This window comes from Tachysurus fulvidraco, chromosome 1, assembly GCF_022655615.1.
Source record: "Tachysurus fulvidraco isolate hzauxx_2018 chromosome 1, HZAU_PFXX_2.0, whole genome shotgun sequence".
Taxonomy (NCBI): Eukaryota; Metazoa; Chordata; class Actinopteri; order Siluriformes; family Bagridae; genus Tachysurus; species Tachysurus fulvidraco.
The window spans coordinates 13,206,671-13,228,474 of NC_062518.1; the positions used below are offsets into that span (position 1 = coordinate 13,206,671).

A 21,804-nucleotide genomic window follows, 5' to 3' on the forward strand; every position below is an offset into this window, starting at 1 on the left:
TCAAGACTACTGCATACTTCTACCACCAAAACCAAAAATAGAATATTAGATCAAACCACATATCAAATCAATAATAGTCACAGACTGCTAATCTGCCATGGACTAACAGTGAGCATTATTCAGCATTCAGCATTATTAAGTTTAAATTTATATTTAATATTAAGTAATTTAAATAGAACATTAAAAGATGTACTACATGCTAGGATGTGGTGGTCTTGAAAAGCTTGCTCTAGCTGATCCATACAGCCAGATGCATAATTTTTCCTGTATGAACTCCCCTCTAAAGAGACATATGTCACCTATATCATAATTGCATTCTGTGTGAAAGAGTTTTATCAAAGAAAGCTGGATGAAATTTTAGTTTATCCTCCTTGCCTCGGTGATAAAATGGCTCCTATACTGTACAACAGTCTTCTGGATTAGAAGGCTCAGGCTACTTAAATAATAGAGCTGTGTTTGTCATATCACCTAGAGCTCAAGAGTTCAAACCCTAATGTAAACATGCTAATGTAAAGTAAGAGCTGATGAAATACTCAACACTCAACACAACCTTTAAATATTTTTTGTAAATATTCTTTTATTTAAAAGTTGATGATTTCCATAAATTTTTCTATCTTTGACACTTTCAGTAATTCTGCTCTTTCTGTTGATTGGTTACTCCAAGTGTTAGCTAAGATGTGTGGTATATATATGGGAGGGTGATGGTATATTTGGTGGGATGAGAAATAATTATCAATATGAAATATCTATCAATATCTTCTCAATGAAGCTATAAGCTTCATCCAAAAATTATATATTTAATCCTACTACTACTACTACTACTACCACTACTACTACTACTACTACTACTAATAATAATAATAATAATAATAATAATAATAATAATAATATATTTAATAATAATACCAACAGCAGCATATTGTCAGTTTAGTTCAAAAGCATTTTAAAATAATCACTTATACTTATATTTTTCTTCTATGCATCCTTTGTAAGATTCTCGCTGGATTGTTGGGAATCACAGGGCGTTTCTATCCTTCCCCAGATCACCTGTTTTCTCCACTCTTTCCGTTAGGCGGCAGTGTGGATAGCTTTAAGATCAGCCTGCACTGCCAGTGCACTGCTCATTCAAAGGGAAAGGATGGAGTTGGCGCATACTCAACTTTCATTTTCCGTAAGCGCCTCACGGTACTTCATGACAAACGACGGCGCATTAGATCAAGTATTCGTTCCTGTATATTTAGCTTTCTTTCATACATAATATGGATATCAGTGGGGTTTTCTGGTACCCCGTTGCTTGTTGATCGACCACACTGCTCCGGCTACAGGACCATCGGGGGGTTCATTGAGTCGCCGGAGTAGCGAGTCTTCATTGCAGTCTTGAGAAAAAAGGTCTTGGACGCGCCAATACGGGATAGTTTGGAAATATCCGTACAGATCTATACTTATTGACTGCTGAAGATATATGAGCAACAGGGATGGTTTTGCATTGCGCATCGGAGACAATCTACAAATAACTGATATTCATTATGCCTTTTCGCTGACATTGTCATAGGTTCCTTTAAGTTTTTCCCGACAGCTACTGAGAAAGATCCTGTGCGCACTGCGAAGATTTTAAAATCACATAGTCTGCGACTTGAATTCGGATTAAAACACCGTCGGACCAACAACGTTGAGACCTAAATGGGATATTTCTGCATAATTTAATCGCTCTTTGAATTAAAGGGAAAATGTGCCATTCATCCAGTGTGATGGGTACCCTCGGATTTTATTGACTTCGGGAACGGTCATTTTTTGGGGGATTTTTCCCGGGGTAAGCCTCAAATTTCTGGTCATTTTACTGACATATTTTGATTTAGCTGTTGTTTTTAATCGCCGAATCAGGTACAAAAACAACCATAGCAATCTACCCGAGTCAACAATCTTTAGAATATTCAGCAGAGGCTGAAATGCTGAAACGCTTTCTGAATAAATTAAAACTCCCGTTTTCTGCAGTCTCTTTTAAGCTCCCTCAATTGCTTCATTCTGCCCACCTATGTGCCGTAAATTTAATAAACGTACTTTTTTTTTTGCTTGTCAGACACCATATCTGTCTCGCGCGCACACACACACACACACACACACACACACACACACACACACACACACACACACACACACGTGTATATATATATATATATATATATATATATATATATATATATATATATATATATATATATATATATATATATATATATATATATATTTGTGTGTGTGATATGGCGTCTAACATGACAAGTGCTTTTATTAAATTTATGGCACATTTACTGTGCATAGGTTTTATGAGTTTGTTACACCACATTAAAGTTCTCCAACCTAAAGGACTTTCCTGTTACTATAAAACTAAGGTATTTTGCAGGACATGTAATACCAGGGCAATATTGCAGGAATATGTAATATTGCAGGACATGATACCAAAGCTTAACTGAGAGAGAGAGAGAGAGAGAGAGAGAGAGAGAGAGAGAGAGAGAGAGAGAGAGAGAGAGAGAGAGAGAGAGAGAGCATGCAAGCAAAAGCAAAGTCACGACACCAGACAGCTTCTCACATTGTCACCATGGTCTCGTACTAACTGTTCTTGAAAATGTTCAATTGACAATAGACAATCCCTAGATCAAGAGCGTATATGTCCAAAATAACAACTTAGTATTACAACAGTTTTACATGATTCACAAACATTTAATGGTGCATTTAACAAAAAAAATGTATGTTCCTTGGCTAAAAATATCTGTTTGTGTCATTTCAAAAAGGGTTTTTTATTTTTCTCTTTCTGTGAGCAGGGTTCTGAAAAGACTGTAACAAATTTATAACCTGGTAACTCTGACAGGTTTTTTGAGCTCTTACATGAACCTCGACAAGTAAGAACCACACTCACAGGACTGTGTTTGGTGATGTCCTATAGGATACTGATGCACAAAACTAGGCTTTCTGGCAAGTGTTTCACAAAGAAAACAAACAAACCCAAAACCCTACATATTCTGACCTCTTTTTGTCTCTATTTGTTTAGTCCGATTAATGTATTCAGTTTTATGCCAACTGCAGAGGCATTTCCCTGCCTGTTTTAATATAAATAAGAAATCACAAACAATAACAATAAATATAAAACAAGACTATTCAGCTAGTTTTTTATATGTCACAAGTAATACTTAATTTTATTGTCTAAAAGTATATAACAGTGTAAACTCAAAAAATTATTATTCGTCTAACCAAGTGCAGGGTCAATATATGTTGGATTATGTGTACAGTCAATTGTTGTTGTTGTCATTGTTGTTACTACATTTTAAGGTACTTACACATATTTTTCCAGCCCATTTCTTTGCTATGTTCTTCAGAACACTTTTTTTCTGAAAAATGTCATTTTGCAAAATGCCTTTTTTTTACTTTCATTCAAACATATTTTGGTAGATATGCACAAATGGCAACTTCAGGGTATATTTTTCTGTTTATATAAATATTGAACAATGGGCCAATTTCACCTGCTGTGAAATGTAGGCCTAATGTACTGTAAATGTAACCAAAGACTGGTTACTGTTAAATCAATTCATTTGTGTGAACCATGCCTTAATTAGATCAACTTTCACAGATCCTTAGTAGATCCATAATGGAGCTCCATAAAGCTAGACAGGGATACAATACACTTTTACCCGGGAGATCATCAATTCATTATGTGACAAACAGTTGGACAAATAGAGTAAATTCAGGACACTGGTTTTGAACTGGCCAAATGAGAGTTTAGGTGAACTTAGACTAACTATAAGTCTAATAAAGACCTTTCTGATTCTGATTCTGAGATGCTGTGTAACAGAATCTCTCAGCATGGTTAGCCCCTGCTACCCTTAAGGAATGTGGATGCCATTTCTACTATCCACGTACCCATTGTTGAAGCTTCTGTTGACATGCATCTCTGCATTATGTCTTGTGCCTGTCTTCTAGAATACATTCCTCAGGTTATATACGCACATAGACAAAATGTTTGGTAAAGAAAAATCCCCAGTGGTCACTGAAATACCTTGAAGCTGACCAAGAAATATTAAAAACATTAAAATGTACTGAAAAATGACTAATAAAAATTAGACATTGATTTTGAATTGTGGCTCAATAGAAGCATTTAAAAAAACAAACTAATGAAATTGTCCTTGGACAAACATTCTGGTACCCCTAGAAAACATTGAAAATAATTTACTATAGGGACATGATAAACTAAAGTGTGTTCTGTAATTACCATCACAAAGACTTCAAAGACTGTAATCAATCAGTCTACCTATTTAAATTGTGACTGATTGAAACTGTGCTGTTTGGTATACTTGCGTGCACTACACTGAACATGGACCACAGAACAGTAAGAGTTGTCTCAGGAGATTGGGAGGAATCTTATACATAAGTATCTTAAAGGCAAAGACTCTAAGTCCATCTCCAAGCACCTTCAAGTTCCTGTGACTACAGTTGCACATATTATTCAGACGTTGCTAACCTCTCTCTTGATGTGGCTGCTAGGGGAAATTTGATAACATATCTAAGTATGTTTGAGCCAGAGTACAATTTGCCAAAATGCATATTGACAAGCCACAGATGTTCACAGATGAAAAAAAATTTCATGAAAAGAAAAGAACACTGTACCTACTATGAAACATGTAGGAGACTTGTTTATTTTCTGGGGCTGCTTAGCATTTGGCAGATGAATCTGTGCCGGGTACAATGATAGCAATGCATTCTGGAGCGAAATGGGTACCAACATAATTTTGTCCAGGTGTGTGTTTCCCCCTTTCCACCAGAAAGAACTGGGTGCTGGTTCAGAGCTATTGCTGGTGCTGGTTCGAAGTTGGTTCCACTGGTGAGCCTTCTAAGAACCGGTTTGCCTTTCCATTGGCTAGAGAGCCATCACAGAGCCAGGTCTTATGTCACTGTATACAACATTACAGTGCAGCAGTGACAAACGTCAACAATGGCGGATGTTGCTTTACTGTTAATGCTCATGGCTTTGCGAACCTACATTGGCATCCAAACGTGGCAAATCCAATGTGTATGTACAGCTCGTTTATATAAACGGAGGTTGCATTCGAGAATAATGGAAAGTACATAACATTATTTTATCATTAACACAGAAAAAAGAGTAGCCTTAGCATGTAGCTACCTACTATCATGTGTGCTGATAATTGATCATATTGCGGTAAAGTAAAAATGTATAAACATTGGTATACTTAAGGTACATTATCAAAGGTGCTAACAGTAACCCTGCCCCCAGCCCCTGATGCAAGTGGTTCTTAAGTCTAGACCAGCAATGTTTTGGTGCTATATAAGAACCACTTTTCCTGGCTCAGAGCCAGTCTTTTGGGTGTCGAAAAAGAAATAACTAATTTTAAATTAGGCTCTGGCTCTGAACCAGCACTCAAACTGCCTTGTTGGAAAAGGGGCATCTGTAACCCTAAATGACTTCCTTCAGACAATTACAATCTTTGGATTCACAATCAATCTTAGATGCCTTCTTGCTGATATGTGCTGCTACATCAAGTATTTCAGACACTGGTCTTAGAGAGGCGTTCCATAGCATCAAGCCATGATGCAGTGTCTCATTTCCTTCTCAGAGAACTGAGTTAAATACATAACCTAAGACATTATTATATGTTGTTTGTGGTGATTTACTGTGTTTGTTGTTTTGCTAAACATGGTAATCATGTTCTTCACCTTGCTGTCCAAAGGATACTGTTCCAGATCTGTTCAGATACAATTTTCACATCAAGAAGTAGTGTGCATGTAGAACAAAATAAAATAATTAAGTGCAAAGACTATATCAGGGGTCTCCACCATTTTAACATCTGAGAGCTACTTTAACAAAAGGTGGCCAAGAGCTACTTGTGCTATATTTTTACTAACATTTATTTAAATACAGTAGCTTAATGTCATAAACCAAACAACTGAACAAGCTATTTTTTGTGGACTTAAAAAAAGTCAATATCGAACTGTCAAATTTTGCAATAAATAATTGTAAAAGCAGCATGTTAATTGTTGAATCAGGTTAGCTGATTTTGCACACTGGGTTTGGTGACAGTTTTTTTATTTTTATTATTGTCAGATTTTGTTATAATTATATTTATCATAATAAGTGAATAAATAATAGCATTTTAATAGATTTCATATTCTATTACAATGGGAAATACTGTATTAAACAGTACTTTACTATGAAACACCGCCTGCACTAATAATAAATGTCTACAGCACACTCGTCCTGAACATTTGTGCAGCACAAATTGGCTGCTTATGAGCACATTTACTGGACTTACTAATAGCATAGTTATATTGTTTTCAGGTTTTGAGTAACTATGTTTGTGTGTTTCTCCTCTAGAAATACAGATTTGTGTGTGTGTGTGCACGTGGGTTCTCAAAGTGTGAGGAATGTGTATTCTCTGTATTCATTTTATTTTTCCCACTTGCTCTGTTACTGGATATGTTTTAGATTAATTCAGTGGATTGAAGGTGTAGGGGCAGTAAGGAAAAAACAAAGTAGAAAGTAAAAAAGAGGTCATCCAACACAATCTACATACTCATCTCTTGAACCTACAATTATAAGAATAAAAGCAGATAATTTTAAACAATTATTTCATAAAAAGTTGCAAAAAGTTCTTGTTTTTTTGGCCATAACAGATCCAGATATGATTATACTATGAGGAAACTTATGGCTTAAATCAATACCTTGATAATACTGTACCTCTAAATGTAAAAACAAATTAACCACAACTGGTTGATGAATGAAGAAGAATTTTTATATCTGTCAAACTAGAATTCTTCTATTAATAATTGGAAATTAAACAGTAAATATGGCTGTATGTTTCTCCTGCCAATATCTTTTATGTAAACACAGCTGAGACATGTCTGGTATGGTGGGAGTGCATGACCAGAAAGTATGGGGTGGAGCACAGGAGTCAGAGCACATAAAAAAAAACAATTGTAGGTAGATTACAAAAAGAAAAATACATTTTTATAACTTTCTAAACATTTTAATGGTAAGAATGTAGTTACTAATTCAGAAGAGTAAGTCAGATATTGAACAAAAGCCTTAAATACAGCTTATACTAACTGCAGCATCCCTAAACGCACAAATAATTCAAGCAAACAGCCATCTTGAACTTCCACTCATTTGCCGTCAGTGTGCTTTTAAAAGAAATAAATGGCTTTGTGCTATTCTTCAGGATTCTGATAACACTCACAATTCTTTGCTTTTATTTATCAGAGCCTTAAGTTAAATTGTGTAGTCCAGAGTGCAGCCAACCCATTTCAATATCACTTACTTTTGTTTCTGACAGCTGTTGGTCTGTAATCTGGGATTCTGGAAATAGTAGTAGCATCAGCAAGCAGACCACCCTCTGTGAGTTGGACAAGCATATGTACAATAACCTCATGTTAAATAATACACTAACTTTAAATGTCTTATTGGAAGTATATTGGAACAGTATATTGGAATTAAGATTAATTAATGAAGTCTTTCAGGTTTAATCTGTGGGTATACAAACACTTTCTGACACTATGTGTCAGTTTTGATGCAGTTCCTACCACCAGGGAATGGACAAATTTCTAGGTAAATAATGTGTACCTGAAGAAAAATAAATACCACAATACCACTTAAGAGGAGAAAAAAGAATAAAAAAGATTTATTATTTCCTATTTATTATTGGTCACTATGTTGAAGTCCTTTCAAGAAAGAATTTGAGAACAATGAGAATAGGAAGAAGAAGAAGAAGAAAAAGAAGAAGAACAACAACAACAACAGAAACAACAAAAATTATCAGGAAAAATAAAAAAATATATAATAGGGTCCCAGGAAAAATATGTTGGGCTGAATAAAGAACAACAAAACACTTAGAATCAAATTACACACTTAAAAGTATAAACCCTGAAATGGAACAATACACAAGGTCAGTCACAGTCCTTTATTTACTGTCCCACCATCTTTTGGCTAGCCATTTGGGGCTCAATCATTGGTGCACATTCAAATCATACAAATCAATGGTTTGAAATAAAGTTCACTTACACCTATTTCAGCATGGCATAGACTATAATGCCTCGTAGCTGGGCCTCTAATAGTACTTGTCATCCTTGAAAAATTACTTGGTTTCCATACTTCAGTCTGGTGCTACCATTCATAGATATTAAGCTACAAAAACAGAATGCCTTGGAATGGATCCAAAATAATAAAATGAAGAAAAAATGCACAGTGCAACAGATAAAACGGGTAACTGAAATTTCTGCCAGCCACTTTGGGTCTTATATTTGGCCGTGTTTGAAAATTCTCATAAGAGAGTCTTGGAAAGTGTTGCTAACAGGATTAAACAGGATAAAACATGCTATTATACCAGTTCTAGGTATAGTTTCAGGAGTCTCTACATACACATCTGATTTGGGGGTACATAGTAAGGCAAGGCAAGTTTATTTATATAGCACATTTCATACACAATGGTAATTATTATGTTGGCTTTGTAGAAGCCAGCATTCTGTTTTTTATTTAATTTAAAGTGCTTTACATAAAAAAGAGTAAAATAATCATAAAACAATAATCACAACAATAAAACAAGGAATTTAAAACTTTTAAAATAAAATTACAACAATTAAAAAGAGGAAAGGATTATACATGTGTGCAATCAGTTTGGATATAGCACAGTGTTCATTCAGAAAATGCACAGCTAAAAAGATGAGTTTTGGGTCCAGATTTAAATGTGGCTAATGTTTTAGCATATCTGATCTCTTCTGGAAGCTGATTCCAACTGCAGGCAGCATAATAGCTAAAAGCAGATTCCCCTTGTTTGGTGTGAACCTTTGGTATTTCTAACTGACTCGATCTTAATGATCTGAGTGGTTTCTTTGGTATTCAGTGAGCATATCTGCAATTTATTTAGTTTTTCTCCTTGTTTAACTGAAGAAAATTCTGGCACATCCAACCGTATATTTCCCATTGGCATTGGGTGTCAATGGGCCTGTAGTCATTTGTTGCTAAGGCTAGGTAAATCTGGGTATCATCAGCATAGCTGTGATATGCAATTAGATTTTTTCTGATTATTTGACTAAATGGGAGCATATACAGGCTGAACAAGAGTGGTGCAAGAATTGAACCTTGTGGGACTCCGCATGTCATGGATGTCTACTCAGACTTATGCTCTCCTATACTCACATAATAACATCTCTATTCTTAATATGACCTGAACCAATTTAGAACCACGTTAGCTATTCTGATACGTCATGGTCTGTCTGTAGTGTCCATAAGCAGTGTTTGTTGTGGCTGTGTGGTGTTGTCGGTGTCCTTGTGGGATGTGTTGACTACATGACGACTCTGAAGCTAGTGTGAGTGTACCATTTATGTTGGGTAGACTGGCACACACTACTGGGTGGACAAGTTTGTTTGGGAAGGCCCCAGAAAAGACTGAAGTTGTCGATAAAATTGACTCTTTTTAGACTGCAGGCTCTTTGTAGCCAGTTATTCAGCCCAAGCAACCATGAAACCATGTTAGTTCCCCTTGCTGGGAGTGGTCCACTGGTGAATGACTGAACCTCAAGTGTTCGAAGTGTTTTGATGAGTTCACTGAAATCCTTCTTTAGAACTTCTGAATGCTCTTTCAGAATATCATTCTTACCCACATGGATGATGATTCTATTTGCAGTCTTGTGCTTCAAAAGAATGTCCCTTACAAGAATTAGAAAGTCCTTTGTTTACATCAGAGACGGTTGCTTGAGGAAAGCAGCATGCAGTTGCAGTCCTGCTACTGATGTTTCTGATAATGGAGTCACCCACTATCAGAGTCCTGATCTTATCTGTGCTCTGAGCTGAATGCTGCTGTCTGCTGGACATTGAGCACCTGTTAGTAGCGATGTTAGCTGCTGGCTGATACTATCCATGTTTAAATCACATTTAGGGATTCCTCACACTTGGGGGTTCATTAATGCTTCAAATCTGTTCTCAAGGTGTATAGGAGGTTGTAAAATACCAGTTGTTGAAAGCCTTGTCTTAGCCATATCTGGGGTAGAGGATGCTAACACAGCAATAAGAGAGACTCGTGACAATCTGATGTCTCAAGTGCTTTTGGGTCTCGCTCCCTGTTTGTGCCATCGATTTGTATGTCGATCAGTTTTGGCTTGTTCCTCTACACTTCAATCACTAGACTCACAGGACTCACCGCTGTATGCTGAGGGAGTCCGTGATGACGCTCTGCTGTGTGTTCTGCTGTTTTGGAAGTCCAGCAAGTAACTTTGTTTCAAGAACCACAATCCTTTGTAGAAGTGTTTGGCAGTTCGTGCAGCAAGTAGATTCCAGAACAGGCATTATCTTTCTTGTCTGCTGGCAGTGGGAGGCAAAGAGTCTCCTTTCATGTAGTATAATTCCAGTTCCAAAGTTTTTAGTTTAGTGTTTGTGTCAGAAATGTGTTGTTTGAGCACTTTGCTCATCTGCTAAAGTTAAAATTGTAGAAAAATCTGAGAAAAGTGGAGCAAAACACGGAGTAGTAAGCAAGAACATCCAAACAATAGCAAAGTCAGAAGCATGTAAGAATTTTTTAAGAGAACTTTAAGAGAACTGTTTTTAACAGTTTTTTTAAGAGACCAGATGCAATCGAGCAATTGGCTGCTCAATCGTTCTATGGCCATGTGAGTCATTTCCTCATTTTCACTTACTTATAAGAATAAAAAAATATAGAAAACAATGGTGAACTCCATCAAAAGGCCTGGATTTTTCCAAAACATGAAAAACCCCTGCTGAAAAGCCCGTTCACAACAGTTGGCCAAATCAAAATCACCTTCAAGTAGGTAGTCACATCTGTGTCAAACTCCACAGATTAATAAACAGATTAATCTGCTATTTATAATTTTCTGTATTTCTGCATAAATTTGAAATTTATATATAGTTATATATAGTATAAAATATTCAAGTTCTAAAACCAGATGAAGACAAACTAATTGAAAAAGTAGCACAAAAACATTATAGTTTTCTGATTTATTTAGTCAATTGATCTAGGCATTGCATCCTTTCATTAAAAATGTTCACGTTTATGTTTTTGAAACATGCCTGATTGGCAATTAATTCACTTAGATTTAATACTAAAGGTTCATATAGTTTTTTTAATATTAGACGTGCACATAGTTCCCTTTTGTGGGAACTCAAAGCTGCATCATGGCTGACGCTATGGGAACGATCCTTGCAGAAGTGGTGTATGAAGCTCTCTGTGAAATCACACAAATCTACGGAGGTCATGTGACAAAGCAGAGCGTGCCAACAAGTCCATAAAAGGACATCTACATCCCAATACCCCAGCTTATTTGTCTTCAGGAAGCACTATGTGTATGTTGCTGTCTGCATTATTGACTAAAGACTAGATTAAAGACTAGGGCAAAAACAGATAAATAAAGACTACGGTCTTTTCTTCTTTATCATGGTGGGCGAATGGCTTTTGTTTGCATTGTCAGCAATTGCTTTTCACAATCTCCGTTCTTGCTTGGCTGCATTCCAGAATGGAGTTCTGAATCTGTTGACTCATTTTTCTTGTCCTCTCCGCTGACTCTAAGGTCTCCACTTTGACTCCGGGAGCTTGCTTTGTGAAACGGGGAATTGTAATCGTTTGCATCTGAGGAGTTCAATATGGATGATGATGAGCAGCTTACTTCTGAATTGCTTCCTGAAACAGCCAGTATAGTTCATGCTGTTGAAGGCAATTCAACAACAAAAAACGGGGCATTGTCACTAAGCTTAATCCGCACTTGTCTGGCTGTATTCCAGCAAAGCACCTAACTGTAGTTCTAGGAGGTGATCACACATGCTGTTACTAAGCTTAGCTTAGACTGGCCTTATGAAAGGTTAGCGTTGTCAGCTCTGAGCTTGCCAATCGCTAGCTAAATTCAAACCGCCTTCCACCTCCATGCAAGCATCTCCCATTTTTTGAAGACCTTCTCACTGAGGTGTCAAGGCTGTGGAATGATCTGTATTTTGCCTGTTTATTCTCCTTAGCCATTGCTGACTATTCAGTCAATGATGGTATGAATATGCGGCAATGTTTGGGGTTAAAGAGACGCTTGTGAGCTACCCCTCTCCTTCATCGGGTGCGAGGAGAAAGTCTACACCCCTATTGAGGCCCTGTTTTCCATGCTGGCCTTATAGGGTAGGCCTACGATCCTGTAGGATAAGTTAGTGTGTTGCTGCACACAATCACAGATTTGCAGGTGTACCAAACTGACCTGCCAAAGAAGCTCGTCTGAGGTCAGAAAGAAATCCTAATGCCTGAGTGCTAGGGTTTCCAGAGATGCTCCTTTAGGGCCAACTCCACTGCTGTGTCATGACCACCCATGCTCCTTCTCCTTAAGTGTCACAGCCTTCTGGGTTAGCCCCAGCCATCTTTCTGTTTCAGGGCAGTAGGTGAGCTGAGCAAAGCAAGAGGCTAATGCCTCTCTCAGACCACCTGGCAGTGTGTCACAGTGGGTTCTGGATAATGTGAAGAAAAGGCTACAGAATCTAGTTTGCCAAAGCATACCAGTGCTGGGATCTCCTGTTAGGCCTAGTCTTATCACTTTATCATGCATTATTACACCCCAGGCCATCAATGTACTCAATTAACCAGATGACTGGCTCATCTAGGCTCAATAGAGTTATGTTTCAGCCAGACCCTGAGATGCCGTGCTTTCCCAAATGAAGTCCCTATGTCTTAGGCTCAACCCAGAGATGTGTGTGCTTTCTTCTTCTTGGAGAACCCCTTCTTCTTGGGATAATCTCCTGCATGGAGATTCCATCTTTTCTAACATGACATTGTTCAGCTCATGGTGACCTGCTAGGCTTCCTACACTTCTTATGTGGATAGACCCTGGTTCTAACCTTGGGTCACATTCTTAGGGTGCATCTCAAGGCTCTTTCAATTCAATTCAATTCAAGTTTATTTGTATAGCGCTTTTTACAATAGACATTGTCTCAAAGCAGCTTTACAGAACATAAACACAGAGCAGAAGGTAAACATAATTAATGATAAAGGAATTAACGAATAATAAAAGAAATAAGAATTAACAGAATAAAAATTCTAGATTATTATTAGATGTATATAGTTCACAGTGTGTATGTATTTATTCCCCTATGAGCAAGTCTGAGATGACTCAGGCAGCAGTGGCAAGGAAAAACTCCCTTAAATTGGTAAAGGAAGAAACCTTGAGAGGAACCGGACTCAAGGGGGAACCCATCCTCATATGGGTGACTCTGGGGGTGTGATTGTAATATACAGTCAGTTAAATGTTGTATTGGTGTGAGGTTCAAGGACTTCTGATCTCCTGAGTACCACAGAGTCTAACTGGAGATGTCTCAGGATTCTTAGAGTCGGCCTCGGTTCAGTGGACTTCCAAAGGCTTCGTCCCACAGAGGACGTTGGGAGCTGGTACAGTGTCTGGATGCCTCGGGATAGGTACAAAGAGAGAAGCAGTGGAAAGGGATTAACATATCTGCTGTTCATAAAAATGTGCTGGTCTCATGTACTGGTGCATGATATTATGGTATGTATTATGTGTACGCCTGACTAAAGAGATGAGTTTTTAATCTACATTTAAACTGGGAAAGTGTGTCTCTTCTTCTCACCTCTTCCAACGGATGCTTCCCTCTCGAGTTGGGGAACAGTCCTTGATGGCCACCCTGCCCATGGCATTTGGGAGAACTTCTGTCTTTCACAGCAAACATGGGGGCACCTCAGGGGCTACCTTTGGTGATCCCCTACATCAATCATTAGGGCAGTCTGTGATCATGCTCTCTGTTCAAGTTTCCCAAGGTAGAGACCAGATTTCTCTCACTGAGAGCAATTTACATTCAAGAGTGCATGATCAGGAAGCAGACGGGGTATGAGGCTCAGGGAATGGCATGTCTACCAGTGGGAGGTAGTATGCATATGACAATTTCTGCCCATGTACAAGTCTTTCATTCAGACCTCATCTCTCCTCCTGTGACCTCTCAGTAGTCTTGGAGGGGCTCCAAAGTCCCCTTTCAGCCTCAGAGGAGTTTTTGACTCTGAATATAGGTTTGCTATTAGCTGGTTGTTTCGACTTCTGCAGGCCTTTTGCCTTCCACTCCACAATTTGGCAGAACAGGAGTGTCTGCACCTGTGGTGCAGAGTTCTGGTTCTCAGATTTTATGTACATTGCTCAAGCTTGTGGGGCAAATCCTATCCTTTCTGCATGGAGCCAGGTGGCTGAGTCTTTCCTGCATTGGAGCCATAGGAATCAGCCTTGAATGAGTTTCTGACCTGGGATATTTGCTCTTCTATTAGCTGGTCATCTGGATTTCCTGCAGGACTTCTGCTTTTCATCCCACAAGTTGGCAGGGCAGGAGAGACTGCACCTGCTGTACATCGGTACAGCAGGTGCCACATGCTTGAACAATGGGTGTGAAAATCTGAAAAACAGAAATCGTTTTCACACCCATTGTTCAAGCATGTGGTGTAAATCCTATGCCTTTCATCTGCTTTGGTGGCCACAACAGTGCAATCCCGTCTCCAAGCAGCACCTTATGCAAGGTAATGGTAACTATCTCCGAGACCTTTGAGGTGCTCTGTGTGGCTTTGCCCTTATGGATTATGGCTAGGGACATTAACCTCCTGCAGATTTCCATAGTGTCAATGATGCAGCTTCAAGTTCCCTTGAAAGGGAACTACACCAGTTTATGTATGTAACCTGGTTTCCTGAGAAGGTAATGAAATGCTGCATTGCTGGCCACACTCCGGGCATCCATTTGTGCTTCTTTCAGACAAATAGAATCTGGAGTAATGTGACATAGACATTTTGTATGGTCTTCTTGACACACTCTGCTTTATCACATGACCTCCTTAGCCAATCGATTGTCATGATTTCACACAGAGCTTCAGACACCGCTTCTTCAAGGTACGTTCACATAGCCGGGTTACATAAATACCTTAGTGTAGTTTTGCACACAATAAACATTTAATGATTGATGATTTATTGCAATATATCTTATATATAACATAGGAATAAATAAGATATTACTCTGTTGCTGCAAGAGAAGTGCTTCTGCTCTCTGACAGCCATCACAGAGAAAATGAGGAGGAGCTAGTGTTAAATTCATCACCTATTTTTAATTTAGTATTAGTCTTAGTTTTGTGCCAAATGTCCTTGTTAGTTTTAGTCATATTTAGTCATTCACATATCTTTTTTGTTAGTCAAGTTTTAGTCGAATAAAAGTCTTTTAATTTTAGTCTAGTTTTAGTCAAAACATTGTAGTCTTTTTTTAAAATAACACATTATTACTGAGATTATTACTGATAAACATTTCATTAAAAAAAAGTGTATATGTAGCGATTTTGGCTCGCGAAGCAAGGTAAATATTTATGAGTAATTATAACGTGTTATAGTGACTCTAAATATTTTAACCTAAGTTGAAATTAACGCTAATGGAATTAACGTTACACTTATTTGGTCTGTTCGTCCGGCGAACAGTCCGTGTACCCTTTATTAATTCTATGAATGCGGTATCTTCCCAGCCGAGAAAGATTCACTTCCCTTTTATTTTATACCGTAATGTAAATTAAATTAACTTAATTTAAGAGCATTAAGAGCATGTAGTTCAGACCAGATGTTGCAGGTACCTTAAGTTTGTGAGCGATACTCAGAGACATTCACTTGTGGCACAGAAATATGGCATTTAATGAATGAGACAAACACAACATAAAACTAACTACACAAACAAACAAAAGAATTAGGGAAAACAAAGATGAAAATAAAATAACACAAAAGAAATTAAAATTGGGGAAAGGGAGGAAGAGACTGGAAAGAAGAAATTGGAGAAAGGAAGCTTAAACTTCAAAATTAATCACACCCTAACTGGGAAATTGTCACTGGAAACTTAAATTCACCTTAAGACTCAATACAAGGTTCATACTTAAAATACGCATCTAAATTGGTTGGTAAAGGAAACGGTTACTTGCATTGGCTTACTACACAAGAGTCCGGATGCAACAGAGAAAACTCTGAAGAGTCAGTTAGGGCGGGGTCAGACGTTCTTCCAAGTTCTCCTGAAGATCAGAGCAGTTGTCGTTCTTGGAAGTGAAGCTTGCTGGAACTTCTTTGAAGGAAGATGGAGTCGTCTCCAAGCTGTTCCAAAAGTCTGACCACGGATTGGTGGTGTTTGTGACAATTTAAAGGTCGCAAACTCCCTTTGTTTCAGGTGTCTGTGGGCGTGGTTTAGCTATCAAACTTTTAGATGACTTTACAGTTTTATCCAAGGTGTATTAAGACGGTATGGCACCTTTCGTACTCAAAGAAAATACACCATTGTTTGAAAAAATGAGTAACCGATAATTTTGTGGTCATTTGGATACTAAACATGAAGGGTAATGACGGTATAAAGGCAGCGGTACATTACATACACAGATCAGTAATCAAAGTGTAACTGATGTTACTACAGTGTTGTGTTCTGACACATGAATAAAATACACCCTTGTCAGGAAAGTAAGGAGTAAATCATTTTAAGTCAGGCAAGCCTTAACAGAAGAAACACATTATAACAGGGCTATAAGAATAAGAATCTTAGAGTATCTTATCTACTTGTTTTATTAGTAAAAGGAATGTCTCATTGTGTTGTGTGTGTGTGTGTGTGTTCTGGTTGAGGGCCCATATGAGTTAATCAGAGTAGCGGCATGGGATTATCTGGTCTTTGTGTAGGCTCCAGTCATTCTGGAGCCAGTTGTGTGTGTGTAAAACTGGGTTGCTCATCGGTTGATTGAAGATTAGATGCCGAAGTATAGGGTGCCTTGGGCCTGAAATTTAAATGACCTGTACCAGACGCTACACATATCTCAAACATTGGTTTAATGTCATAATTACCTGACAAAATACACTTGTTGAATGATTTTTGTTGAATGCAAATGTTAAACATGTCTTGTTTTTCAATTTCTGATTTAGGAGACACATTCACAAATGATTAACCTGTTCTGAAGAGTATTTTATTTTAACCAACACAATTCAAAAGCTGTGGCCCAACAGACTCCGACTGACAACTTAAGTTACAAAGGTTTTTAAAAGTGTTTTGGTTGCCTTGTGTCTCATGTTTCTGTTCGAATCAGAAATAAAATAAATATACTCAGAAAAACTGAAAAGAATAGGCCTACTCTACGGTGGGACTAAAATACAACCTATTTACAGTCTAGGTTGATCTCTTGGGAAATAACAAATAAAATTTAAAAAGGCTTTAACAAGGCTCAACAATTAACAGTTCTGCTTTTGTTACTACAGCTGCTGATACTAAAGCTTACTACAGCTGCTGAAACTTCCACTTTAGGAATGAATTAAACAATCAAGTTCAAAGGCAAGATTTGCAACAGAAAGCAAAATCCAAACCATTGAGGGTTATTTAAAGTAAAAAAAAAAAAAAAACTCTAACAAAACTTAACCAGAGCAGTATTGCAGTTATCAATCTAGACTTTGTTAAGTTTTAGAAAAGCACTTCTTTCTAATGTAACTCTTGCTCTGTTGCGGCGGCCACTTGAAAGGTCTCCAGTTAAACTAAAGACCCGCTCTGCAAACGCTTCGGAAGCTGCCACTGCCAGAAGGTCTAATGCCAGGGGTTTCAGCAGTGGATACATAGTGGAGCTTTGAGAAGACCAGAAATCCATGCCGGATTCTTCTGGGTTTTCATGGGACAGGGATTCTTTGAATTTTTGGACCTCTTGTCTGATGGAGGCCTTGGAGGTCTTTGGCTTTGATGGCCGATGGGCACTAAAAAAACTGAAAATCTTCCGCTTTTGCAGAGGCGCCTCTGAGACCTCTGCATTTCCAATGTCCTCATCATCTGTCACCTCTTCCTGGTATGGTACACTGCGAATGATGTACTCTTCAGCTTTACTGAGGAGATTCTGTATCCCGTCATTATCATTGTCAATCAGGGTCTCTGCTGACACACTAGCATCAACAAAACAAGCAGCTGCAGCAAGAGGAGAAAAGTTGCTTGCCGACACATCCAGAAAAGAGCTGAAGCGTAAATCCATGTTTGCAGACATCTTCTGTGCCAGTGTAGCTACATCCTTGTAGCTCCTGGCATGAGCAAGGGAGAAGTCTGAAAGGTGGCTCCTCAAATCCAGTATTGCAGGGACAACCAGGGAGAAACAACAGGTGTCACTTTCAAGCACCTTTGTGTTCTGCAAACGGAAGGAGCAAATCTTTGAGGATGGCCACCTTCTGCCATTCACTGGTCAGCAGGCAGTCCCAGCCCATGGTGTCAGCCACCGATTTCACGTGGTCCTTTACTTCGAGTAAATGAGACAACATCAAAAAAGAACTGGACCATCTGGTTTCACAGTCTTTTATGAGAATGAGTCCACATTGTTCCAGCAACCGTTCTGTGGCAACAGATGATTTGCGAAACTGTCTCACCAGATGCCGGACCTTGTCCAGTAGACGTTTGATTGCTTGTTCCTTTTTGACCATTTTGACGACAAGCTGAAGGGTATGGACCACACATGGGGTCCTCTCGAAGGTTCCATATCTGATAGTCAAGTTTAACACAAAACAACAATTATTTTCATTAAATCCTACAATAACTATGAATCTATACAATAGCACTTTATGACTACATAAAATTAATTAACAATAATATATTTATTTCAGATTCTTTTTAGATTCAATATCAAATATCTATTACAGTGGTCAAGCTCTCTATAATAAAAAAACACTATTCACAGACTGACCTTTCGTCTGCCTCTTCCTCTTCATCACCATCCTTGAAATCGTTCTCATCAGAACTGGTGTCTTCTTCTTCAACGCGAAATGCAGAAACCATGTTGCTTCCATTATCAGTTATTATCATGATATTTTTTTCCTTTGGGATCCCCCATTCTTCTGTGCATTTATCCACAAGAGTGACAATAGAATTAGCAGTGTGTGGGTGAACCATTTGTTTTAGGTTTAGTAGTATATGTTCAGCTTTACTGTCCTGAACATTGAGATAGCAAGCACTGACAGCCAGGAAGGAGGCTGTGAGCCCCTTTTTAGTCCATATGTCAATGCCAATGGTTACTTTGTGGGCCATAGTCAGTCTGTTTTTGAATTTGACCTTTTCAGCTAGGTACATTTGGTCCACTAGATTTGTAATTTTGGTCTTTTTTGGCATAGTCAGTCTTTTATCTATTTTCTCCAACATGTTGATGAATTCCTCATCTTCTACTGTCCGAGCTACCCATTTAGCTATAGCCTCCTCTTTAATGCTTTGTTCCTGGGAGTCTGGCTTGTACTTGATGTGAGAAAAGAATGCACCTGACATAGATGGCCTCTCCTCTTTCCTGGCTGGTTGCTTGACCACATCTGGAATCTATTGTAAGAATAAATACAACGAGGCCTCATTAAATGCAATAATATCAGGAACACAAGTGTTATAGTGGAAATAAATAACTTAATGAAAAGCCTAAGATCAAAACTGTAGGTGTGAGTAGCGTTTGGTACCAGTCATTTTAGATTTCATGTCCCAGGCACCCTAAATTTCAACATCTACTCCTCAATTAACCGATGAGCAACCCAGTTTTACACACACACCTGGCTCCAGAATGACTGGAGCCTACACAATGACCAGATAACCCCATGCGGCTTCTCTGATTAGGGGCCCTCAACACACACACACACACACACACACACACACACACACACACACACACACACACACACACACACAACACAATGAGACATTCCTTTTACTAATAAAACCCGAAGATAAGGTACTCTAAGGTTCTCATTCTTATAACCCTTTTTGTAATGTGTTCTTCTTTTAAGGCTTGCCTGACTTAAAATTCCTGACAAGGGTGTATTTTATTCATGTGTCAGAAAACAACATTGTATTTTAAAATAAGTTATACTCTAATTACTGATCTGTGTATATAATGTACTGCTGCCTTTATACCGTCATTGCCCTTCATGTTTAGTATCCAAATGACCACAAAATTATCGGTTACTCGTTTTTTCAAACACTGGTGTATTTTATTTGAGCACGAAAGGTGCCATACCGTCTTAATACACCCTGGATCAAACTTTAAAGTCATCTAAAAGTTTGATAGCTAAACCACGCCCACAGACACCTGAAACAAAGGGAGTTTTTCCCTCCAAAACCTTGACCGAAGTATTGGTCATCTCCCCAAAGATGGGTGGAGTTCGCAACCTTTAAATTGTCGCAAACACCACTAATCCGTGGTCAGACTTTTGGAACAGCTTAGAGACGACTCCATCTTTCTTCATAGAACTTCCGGCAAGCTCCACTCTCCAGAACCTCCAGGAAGAACGCCTGACCCCACTCTGACTGAGATTTCTCCGTTACATCCAGATTCTTGTGCCGCAAACCAATGCAAGTAGCCGTTCCTCTACCAATCAATTTAGATGCATAATTTTAAGTAGGAATCTTTCATTGAATCATAAAGTGAATTTAAGTTTCTGTGACGATTTCCCAGTTAGGGTGTGTTTTAATTTTGAGTCTAAGCTTGCCATCCCTTTCCTTCCTTTCTCTAATTTCTTCTTTCCAGTCTCTTCCCCCCTTTCCCCAATTTTAATTTCTTTTGTTTTATTTTATTTTAATCTTCGTTTTCCCTATTTCTTTTGTTTGTTTGTGTAGTTAGTTTTATGTTGTGTTTGTCTCATTCATTAAATGGCATAATTTTGAGCCACAGGTGATTTGTCTCTGAGTATCGCTCACAAATTAAGGTACCTGCAACATCAGGTCTGAACTACATGCTCTATTGAGTTAATTTAACATTTAAATTACGGTATACAGTAAAAGGAAAGCGAATCTTTCTTGGCCGGGAAGATACCGCCTTCATAGAATTAATAAAGGCACATGGCCTGTTCGCCGGACGAACAGACCAAATAAGCGTAACCTTAATTCCAGTACCGTTAATTTCAACTTAGGTTAAAATATTTAGAAGTCACTATAACACGTTATAGTTACTTATAAATATTTACCTTGCTTCAAAAAATCCAAAATCGCTACACATATATATATATATATATATATATATATATATATATATATATATATATATATATATATATATATATATATATAAAGTAAATTACCAACTTAATTCAAGTTATACATGGTCATTGCACACACCATAATTTATGATATTTGGAGCAATGTTACATGTAATTGTTAAACTTGATTCCCTTACATATACACTTCTTTTAATCGTAATGCAAAGTCCGGTCATCAGGACATAAGCTGTCATGTACAATAAAAGAGCCTGCGCAGCAACAGGAAATATAATTTAACACAAAAAGCCTGCCTGGACTTGCACTCAGGATTATATTTATTTTTTTATTTTTTTTGTGCGGCGTGTGGACTAATTCTTTCTATGCACACACTATTTTATTTCTTGATAACAGACCGCTGCTAACTATAACACACCGTTGTCATGAAAAACAGAGCGTTGCCATGGACACACAGGATTCTAACCGTAGAGACGGAGTGCACTATTTTCTTTAGCGGAAGCAATACAATTGTTTTTAAATCAATAAACTCCTTTTTAAATCGTCATTTTGTACCAAATTATTGATTTATTTGGTAGATAGCAACGTAATAAGCAGGATCTGCTTAGTGTCGGGGTCCTAATCAGCCTGTTGGGGTTGTATTAGCTATAACCGCCCCGCTCTACATTATCCCTTACATAATTTAACATAAAAATAAAACTTTTTAAATAGCTAACTCAGAGTGTTTATTACAAATAAATGTTAATGAACAAACATGCATATACAGCACCCCCACTTTCCACGCCCATGATGTGAAGACCC

The 21,804-nt window shown here is 38.0% G+C and overlaps 1 protein-coding gene across 4 annotated transcripts in view; it reads left to right on the forward strand.

Moving 5' to 3' along the window:
• The first annotated feature begins 1,102 nt into the window (after positions 1-1,102).
• Positions 1,103-21,804, forward strand: part of il1rapl1b (interleukin 1 receptor accessory protein-like 1b) — a 313,957-nt gene continuing 293,255 nt past the window's right edge. For all 4 annotated transcript variants that reach the window (XM_027168684.2, XM_027168686.2, XM_027168685.2 and 1 more), the window contains exon 1: positions 1,103-1,810. The gene's annotated coding sequence lies outside the window, so the exon portion shown is untranslated. The remainder of the gene's footprint in view (positions 1,811-21,804) is intronic.